This window comes from Chinchilla lanigera, unplaced genomic scaffold (genome assembly GCF_000276665.1).
Source record: "Chinchilla lanigera isolate Chin_1 unplaced genomic scaffold, ChiLan1.0 scaffold00047, whole genome shotgun sequence".
Classification (NCBI taxonomy): domain Eukaryota; kingdom Metazoa; phylum Chordata; class Mammalia; order Rodentia; family Chinchillidae; genus Chinchilla; species Chinchilla lanigera.
The window spans coordinates 15,869,857-15,880,437 of NW_004955448.1; positions in this window are offsets into that span (position 1 = coordinate 15,869,857).

The following is a 10,581-nucleotide window of genomic DNA, read 5'->3' on the forward strand; positions in this document are numbered from 1 at the left end:
GAGTAATGTAAATAAAACCTCATGAATCACACTCGTCTCATAAGTGTCATTTATAAATATTTCACGGAAATAAGAACTTTCTGATGCTCACATTCTCCTGGTTTCTGTGCTATACTAATTTTGTTCACAAGGTATTGTGGTGCTGCAAACAGAAACAATAAAATTATTAAATTTTTGTTAAGACTATTTGAAATATACTGTCCCTTGATCAAAATTAATACATTGGTGAATGGGACGGAATTTCAAATTTTGAATAACAAAATCCAATTTATCAGTTATATAAGATGATAGAATCTTTTTTTCTCTTAATGACGTGGTAAGTGAGATGAGGATTTTTGTATCCCCAGGAGTCAGTTGAGCCAGATAGTTTATAGTGTTTAAATTATGAAGTACTTTTTAATTAGCAAAGTGCCCATACATTTTTTGAGTACACAATTAAACATTTTTATGGACTTTGTCATGAACTGAAAATGTCTTTATTGTCATTTTCAAAATGGTTTACTTGAAAAACAGTATCGAAATTATATTCACAAAATTATGGAATAAAACACTATTCTCTATCTGCCCTTCCTAAATACCCTTAAGGAATATCATATTTATGCAAATAGAATTAAATGCACTGCTTTACATATTTTTGGCCATTTATGTTTGTTCTGTGAAGTGTCTATTCATTTTAGTTGCCCTTTTTGTAATTGGGTTTTTATTTGGGTCTATTTTAAGATTTTTATATAGTCTTCATATTATACCTTTGAGTGAGGTGTTGCTGGTAATTTTTCTACAATTCCGTTGGTTGTCTTTTCACTCTGCTGATTGTTGTTGCTATGTAAAAGTCTTTTAATTTGATATCCCCTTTGTTGATTTTCAGTACAATTTCCTGTGTAGCCTGGGTTTAGATTAGAAAGTCCTTGCATACACCTATGTACAAATGATCAATAAATACATGACAAAATCAAGAAACCAAATAATACATGCTAACAAGGCTGTGGGGATATTGGAAATATTCTAAATTATTGGTAGCCATGTAAACGAATGCAATTACTTTGGAAATCAGTATGCAGATTCCTCAAACAACTACAAGTAGAAATTGGGTTTGATCCAGTAAGTCACCTTCTGTGTATCTTCCTGAAAGCGTTAAATGCATCATATTATAGTCATAACTGCATACCCATTTATAGCAGCACAATTCATAATAGCTAACCTTAAAGGAGCTTGTGTGTCTGTCAGCAAATGAATGAATGACGAAAATGCAGCGTGCACACGGCGAAGTGCTGCTCTGCCGCAAACACAAGCTCGAGCCCCTTGTAGGAAATGGATGCACCTGGAGACCACGTGGCTAAGCAAGAAGGGAAAGGATCAGAAACATAAGCGTAAGTGTTGCACAGTATCCCTTATTGAGAAGTCCGAATTATGAATAAAGAGCTAATAAGAGGTAGATAATAAGAAGTGGGGAGGTAAATCCTTCTCAGATGAGAGGGTTCCAGAAATGGAGAGAGGGAGCGTGGGAAAGGGGAAGTGAGTGAAAATGAAAATTACTGTATTTTATGTATGTGCACCAATTCCACAGAAGGAATGTAACCACTACACACAGCAAACAAGCACTAATAAAAGTAAACAGGAAAATTCAATGCACATATATCAATATCAATATCTGGAGATATATATGTATATATATAGAAAGAGAGACAGACAGAGAATGAGAGAGAGACAGAGAGTCCTGAACATACATATAACAGGTCAGTTTTTATTAGGCAGTATCTTAGGTTGACATAAAGCTCCTACGATCAATTGACCATCCTGCCTGAATTTTCTGAGTAGCTGAATTCCAGTCACACACCATTAGACCCAGCTCGTAACTCTGTTTAATCCTTCTGTACAACATTTTCTTTTAATTTGGGAATTGTCATTGACATTCACTTTACTTATGAAGATACAAGTTCAAAGGGGCGGAGCTGTCCCTTAGCTCTCAGTTAGCCAGGCCCAGAACAAGCGCTACCACCAGGCATACTCATTCCTAACACAACAATCCCTTTTGAATTTTACTTTTCAGAGACGTTTGACTATTGCTCCTTAAAGTGGCTATTAAAACCCATTTTAAAAGTTTAAACAAGAGTGGTAGGGTCTCCCCGTAAAATGTGCTCACTTTAATGTCCAATAATACAATACTATTTGTAGTGCTTTGCTCACTGCTAGTCATTCCACCACTGCTTTCTTCAAGGTAATAAGTGATTCAGTCTGAAATGTTTTGCTGCATTAGATGAAGGCGCAATCGATAAGCGGCCAGTTCACCCTGTATTTTGAAGACTATGCAAAATGGAAGGTCATGCCTTAAGAGAATACAATTGCAAAACTGTCACCAAGTGATTACCATAATTTGACAGTAATTAGAGTATTACTTTTACTTAGCTGCAGTATTTAACTTGGTAACTACCTGAAGTGAAATTTAATATTGAACACTTCTTGCCTTAAATGCCTTATTGGCAACGCAATTTTAACTGAAGTGTAAAATCAGCACCTAAATTTTACACATCGGCAGAGTGTACTCCTTCCCCCTGAGCTTACAGGACGAGTAGGCCCATCCTTCATGGGGTGATACTGTAAACCACAGCTAAAGTGAGGTATTGTCAAATGTCTAATGATATTTCACCACTTACTGTGTAGATGAGTAGACTGCTGAATTCAGTACAGTAGTAGAAAACAAGGAATTAATACAAATATTTCTAGGTTTAAAAATCAACAACAATTCTAATGATACAACTGAATTATTGTATTCAATACAATAATTTTTTGGATCATTATAACCTCATTTTAGAAACTGGAAGAAATTTAAATGATTTTCTCAGCTTTGCATACCTGCATAAATACTCAAGATTTGAACTGAGGTTTATTGCCAAGAAAAATGTTCACAATTTATGACAAATTAGAAAATAATTAGCTTTTGTTCTCAAAATATTTATTTTCTAGTGATAGACACCAAAAGGCAAATAGCTGCAGTAGGAGTAGGAATATTTCAGTGCATATATAAATGTTTAAGAAAAAATGAGATTCTTTTAAAGGTAGAAATTATATCTAACTTTGATAAATGAGGAATCATTCCCAGAAAAGTAATATGTAACTTTTCCTTAAACACTAAGTTTAATGAAAATTTGGAAAAGTGAGATACTGCAACAATACACTATGAGGAAATGAACAAGCAGTGGTAGGACCTGACATGTTCAAGTAAAAACAACCAGTTTGCTAAACAAAGCAACACACACACACACACACACACACACACACACACACACACGCACACACGCACACAATATATGGAGGGTAGAAGAAAAAGTAGTAGCTAGAAATGAGACTACAGGAGTTATATGAAGGAATCTTAGAAGTTTCTGACCTTCCATAATAGAGTGTCACCTTTTTACTTCACACACAATGAGGAAACAAGGATGACCAAAGATGTCAATCTGCTGACGTTCTACAGTGAAAAGTGTTGGTGAGAAACTGAAACCAGAGATGATATTTCGAGGATGTTATAAGGATTTAACTATGTTCAGACACACTTCTTTCTTTCAAGCATGTATCCAATGTGGAATTGTCCTTCCAGAACTATTCTACAAATTGATAGGTCATTTTGGCTATGATCTTATCGTGTGTTTGAGAATAATTTATAGCTCAACCTTACTTCACATATTTACCATATTCTTGGAAATGGAGATATAAAATGACAACGTGGGTATTCTAATAGCATCGGAATATACAGAATTTACATTACAGAAATTAACATACCTGTTTACAGTCACACAATTGATAATAAAAGAACACAAAATAAAACCTTGGGCCTACTGATCCTCCTAATCATATCAGAAATATAGGTAGTTCTAAGCAAGACAGACCAAAGTTACTGCATTTAATTTTTTTCTAAATGACAGCATTAAATTGCACAATTATTTTTAAAATATTGAATAGATTGATGATTTATACATGTTTGCTCATTTAAATTTAGAACACTAATTAATTCAAGAAATATTTATTGAGCACCTGCTCACGTGAAAGAGCCACTGGTAATGACAACAACATTACACACTATTGAATTCTAAAGCCCGAAAATGACAGAATTAATCAAGTAGCACCAAAAATAGTATTATTTCTATATTATTCATTTTATGAGAGTAACAGCAAATTTGTTCTTCAATTTATTTTATAATAAATTTTATTTTTATGATACAACAGAATTTACAGAATCAACATACATTTTCTAATTTTCTAATCCATTGTAATCTTGCTATAAATAAGAGGCCAACTTTTTCAATTTTTTTGGATGAAGGATGACAGAGACAGAGGGAGAAAATGGAAAGAAATTGTACGTAATACATATTAGCATAACTCTGCAATTACAAAATTTAAAATGTAGTTGAGGGGCTGGGGAATTAGCTCAGCGGCAAAGCGCCTGCCTGGCAAGCGCAAGGTCGTGAGTTCGGTTCCCGGTACCGGAGAAAAACCAAAAAAAAAAAAAAAAAAATGTAGTTGAAATGCATGAAACTGCTTGAAAGGCACAAACTACCAATGTAAAAATTATATTAATCAATACTACATCTATTAAACTCCATCCTCAGATTATTTCACTGATGATTTTGACAGAACTTTTACAGAAAATACAACAGTTCCACTTCAGTACTTCTAGAGACTGTAGAAGAATGAACACTTCCGAACTCATTTTACGAAATCCATTGACCTGCACGCCAAAATCAGGCAGAAGTAGATTCTGTCAAAGTCCTAGGTCCAGGCAGGCACAAAAACACTTCATGAGATCTGACAAAATTCAGCACCCCAAAGTACTAGCTAATGGAGACCAACTATAAAATTTATAGTACATTGCTGCTAATTGGTAGTCGTTGTTCAAATGCACATCTAACCAAATTCAAAACCAAACAATATAATTTTATATTAACTGAAACAAAGAACAAATATCTTCTCAGGTAATGTAGGGAAAATTTGGCATTAATTTTTCATGAAAAGTTCCAGAAATATCTGAATGGAAAGTAAATTTATGGATCTAAGGAGGTTATATAGAGAAAGCCATAAGGAATACGGCATTTTATTAGAGAAACTGAAGACTTTCCCACCACTATGAGGAGGAGGAAGACAAGTATATGACTCTTTATTCACCATGATGAAAATTTTAGCCAGTGTAATAACAAAAAGTGAAAGAAGAACCAAACCTGGCAAACAAATAACACAACTACATGGCCATTATTTTCCGTACAAAATATTTCATGGATTATTTCAGATTATTTCAAAATATTTCAGATTATTTCACAGATGATTTTGACAGAACATTTACAGAGAATACAACAGTTCCACTTCAATACTTCTAGGGACTATAGAAGTGGAATATTTCATGGAATCTAAAAGTAGTATCTATAATTAACCAACAGATTTAGCAAGGCTGTGTGACCCAAGGTCCAACTAAACAAAAACAGTTTGACTATATACTAAAAATTAAAACCTTGAATTTGAAACTAAAATATATTATTTGCACTTTTCTCCAAAATAACATACTTGAGAAATGAGCTGATACATTTGTGCTTGTGTACAATGTGAAAATCAGAAACCATCCTATTCATGGTTTGGAATAGTCAATATTGCAGAAAGTTATTCCTAATTTGTCTCTAGAGCAATGTAACAATAATAAAAATACAGCAATAAATATTATAAAGAGAGAGAAACCATTTCTAAAATTGTGTTGAAAGGCAAAGTTACAGAATCATTGAAACAATTCTTAAAGTGTAATACAGATTGGAAGTATGCATAGTTTTAGTTAGTGTAAAGCAGTAATCAGAACAGCTTATATTGGTGGATCCACTGACATTGCATTCAACGAGCAGAAGAGGAAGAACAGTGTATAGTATTGCTCACTACCGTTCAACAAAGTGCAAGGTTAGTTCAATGAGAAGAAGGTGGTCCGCATGGTTGGTTTAGGTATGTGATCTTTAATATAAACAGAATAATTTAAAAATCAACTCAACATAAGGTATAGACAAAAGCATAAATTAGAAAACATTTTAAAAATATAAAAAATACCAGGACAATAAGATTCGCTGCTTTTTGTTGTAACAAGGCAAAATTCCTTCAATAGATAATATAAACACTAACTTTAAAAAAAAATTGATCTGTAAAAATCTATGAAAAGAATAAAAAATGTCATATACTGCAAATCATACATCTCCTAAGAAACTAATCTTTGGTAAGTTAAGAACTATTTAAAAAGCTATTAATTTTGAAGATTAAAAATCCAATATTATTTGGGCAGTACTATAAAACACATATCACTACAGATGGGAAAAATGTACTGAAATATACAACACTATTAATCATTGAGGAGAAAAAAGCAGAAGGAAGGGTAAGAGTAGGAAGTGCAGAAATAATTACAATGTGTTGTGTATATTTGCCTATCCCAACAATGAATGTAATTTTTATGTACTTCTGATATATACTAAAAAAAAAAAAACCAGAAAAATAAAAATCACAAAATTAAGAAAATCTTTAAACCGAGAAATGTATGTGTTTACCTTTTATTCCATATGCCGGTAAGCCTTAGATATACATAGTGATCACATTCATCATAGGGCATTTGTACCCATACATGATAGATCTTGATATCCCTTTTTATTGCAATCCCTTCAACCCCTCTTCCCTTTCTTATTTAGGAAGGTTTCTGTGCATTTACAAAGTTTCTGTCTTTTCTTTCTTTTCCCATCCATCCTCTTCCTTTTCTTCCTCTACTATCTCTTTCCTTTTGAACAATTTCTTAACTATTTTACAGTATCTATTGCACATTCTGGTCCCTAGTTACACTTTCAGTTTCTCACACTAGAGAGACAGTGGGATATTTACACTTGTGTCCAGTTTATTTCACTTCACAATATGGTCTCACAGTACATCCATTTACCTAGAAATGTCTCAGGTCTACCCTTCATTATAGGTGAGCAGTACTCCATTGTATTAAAAAAAAAAAAAAACAAAAACAAAACCACAACGTATTTATCCATTCACCCGTTTATGGCCATTTTGGTTGTTTCCAAGATTCAGCTATTACAAACTCTGCCGCTGTTAACAAACACAGTGCATATACTGCCATTGTGTGATGCTTTTAATTCTGTTAGGAGATACTCAGCGTGGAAACAGCTGGGCGAAATGGGCCCTCTAATGATGGGAATCACTACGAGGAGACTCTGAGCAGGATTTAAAATTAATCAGTGAGCTTTCCATGCTTCCTTGTGGTTCTATTCCAGGCCCAGGTCCCTTGTCTGGAGATGGGCAGTGGACTCACAGTAAATGGACCTCTACGAGTCACCGGTCCTGGCTGAGGCCTGCAGTGGCCTGTGATGCCATGATGACTCAAAGGACAAAATAACGCCACAGCTAAGGGCACCTGGCTCCCACCCCAATCAACTAGCTGTAGACTGCAACTGTAGGCCCCATGCTCCTGTAACAAATGTTGACCTACAGATAAGGTAGTTCTCTCTTGACTGGCATTACTTACTACCTGGGAAAGTCTTTGACCTGACTCCCGAGGTCCTGCTCAGCTCCCCCACTTTCCCGAGAAGCCCCCTCCTTTGTTTGAAAACCAAATTAATGTCGGCCACCCTAAGTTCTTTGTCTCAGACCCTAGAGAATCTGAAATTCTTCTAGAGGGTTTTGATCCTCCTGGATCCCTAAGATTATATCACTTGTCTCTTTTATTTAACACCTCACCATCCACTCATTCAGGAAATTACAGGGCTGATCAGTCCTTAATACTCTAATCCTAGCTTTTTGAGAAATCTCACACTAGTTTCTACAGTGGTGGTACAAGCCTACATTCCCACCAGTGTTGGAGAAGGGTATCTTTTCCCTCCTATGCCTGGCAGCATTTGTCATTGGTTGATTTTTTAATAACAGCCATTCCTTCTGGAGTGAGACGGAATGACAGCACTGTTTTAATTTTTATCACTTGAATGACCAGTTATGTTGAGCATTTTTTCATATGTTCATTTGTCCTTTGTAATTCTTCATCTGAGAAGTGTGTATTCATCTCAGTTGCCCATTTTTGGATTGAGTCTTTAAATGTGGGGGATCTGATATCTTCCGATTCTTTGTATGTTCTATATATTAGTCTTTTACCTGAAGGACAGCTGGCAAATATTTTTCCCACTCTGTGGGTTGTGTTTTCACTCTACTGGTGATTTGTTTCTTTCATTGTGCAAAAGCATTTTAATAGGATGAAATCCCCATTGTTGAATCTTTGTAGTATTTCCCATGCAATCAGGGTTTTGTTCATGTAATCTTTTCCTACCCTTGTATCTTCAAGAGTTCAGCCTATTTTCTCTTCCAGCAGACTTAGTGTTTCTCTTCTTGTATTTAGATCTTTGATTCATTTTGGTTTTAGTTTAGTTCATGGTGAGACACATGAGCCTATATTTAAAAATTGATATGTGGAAAGCCAGTTTTTCTAGCACCATTTATTAAGAGGCTATCTTTCTTCTAATAAATGTGTTTGGTCCCTTCATCAGGGATAAGGTGGCTGAGTGCATTTGGAGTTTTTCTGCATCTTCTAATCTATTCTATTGATGCTCACTTCTGTTTATTTGTGCCTAATATGCTGTTCTTTATCATAGTGGCTTTGTAATATAATTTCAAGCCAGGGATTGTGATGACCCCTACCTTGCCTTTGTTGCTCAGAATTGTTTTTGGTATTCGAGGTATCTTATGTTTCCAAATGAAGTCAAAGAATGTTTTCTGTTGTTCTGCAACATATGTTATTGTACTTTTGATTGGGATTGCTTTAAATCTGTGTAACAATTTGGGGAGCATGGCCATTTTCACTATGCTGGGTCTTCCTACCTACGAGCAAGGGCTGTCTTTCTATTTTCTGATGTAGTCTCTGAATTCCTTTTTAAGAGTACTGTAGTCTTCGATGTAGAGATTTTTATTTCCTTTCTTAGATTGATTCCTAAGAATTAAACTTTTTCAGGGCTTTTATGAAGAGCACAGTTTCCCTAAGTTCTCTTAGTTATTTGTTACTTGTGTACAGGAATGTGCTCCTGCTTCCGACTCTCCCGAAGGCGTGCACTCCGGTCCTGCCTGCACTTCTGTCCTGCTCAAAAAAGTACAAGTTATATTAAAAGGATGACACTGACTGCACAACTATCAGAATGACCAAACAAAATCACTAAAAAAAAGAATGGGAGGATACAAAAAATACTAAAATCACATTAGTGGTGAAAGTACAAACTTGAAAGATACAGTGGAAAGCAAATTATACATTTTTAAAAAGCTAAACAGGAGATAAGAGCTGGGATCAAACCTATTTTTAAGGGATACGAAAACATACAGTAACACAAAGCTTATTGGTTAATGTATATATTGGCTCTATTTAAATTACAAAATCTGAAAAAAATGATAATGTATCCTGGAACAGATAAATCAATAAAATCTGATATATCATTGCAATTAATAATGCTCAGGAATAGAAATTTAGGAAATATCAATTCACACAGCAAATGGATAAATCTTATATAAATTTTTATAGAGTGAAAAAGGGCTATGGATTATATATATTTTATGTTATTTAGAAAAAGACTAAACTGTAGCAGTGAAAAATAAATAAATTGTGAAAGGGTGAATCCACACAGACATTCTACGAAGTAAAATCATTCATGAGGTTAGGGGATGACTATGTAATGCAGACTATAATGAATACATGTGAGTTTAACAAAATTTATGCCAGACGTACACTATGCAGTATGAAATTATAGTCCTACACCAGATAACCTGTTTAACTTTAGAATGGCTAATTAATCCAAGGCTAAAGGTAATAGGAAATACACTTAAGCACTATAGGGTAGTTTATATATTTATACCTTATATGATACACGGTAGTATACATGCTAAGTTTGAAAAAGTAAATAAGGAAATTTTAAATAATCAAATCTAGGTTTCTCTTTATCAATAAAATCAGTTGAAAAGATGGAATGCTAGGATGAATCCTTATATGCTGAACTGAAGCCAGATATTTCAGTATGGATTTGCACTTATTTTAACATATATACAAATATCAAAATAAATTCCAATACAACCATGTATATAAACATTTTCTCTTTCTTTGTTAAAGCCTAGAAGTGGGGTACTTCAGTGGTAATGTGAACTCTTTGAGACTAGATGTTAGATACTGAATGTCATTTTTTAATCAAAGGAATATTAACGAGTGCTTACAAGATCTCGCAGGACTGCAGCAAGGCTTCCCAACAGCCTGCAGATGCCCTGAGTCAGATTAAAGCAGAGCACAGAAATTTACAAGACTGGCCTACAGCCGCCGCCCACAGGGTCAAATGCAAAACAGTGTGAAAGATCAGCTGAGAGCCTCCCCTCTTGTCTTCCTCCTTACACTGTTCCAATAACAATCCTCCTTAAAATGGGTCTTCCATGTCCAGAACCAGGCTGAGTCGATTCAGCTGGGCATTCTCCCTCAAGTTTATAATTAATTAACTACCACAAACCACTTCTTCTTAATTTAAAAACAAGATATGTTTCCTTAAACCATAGTCCCCGGGA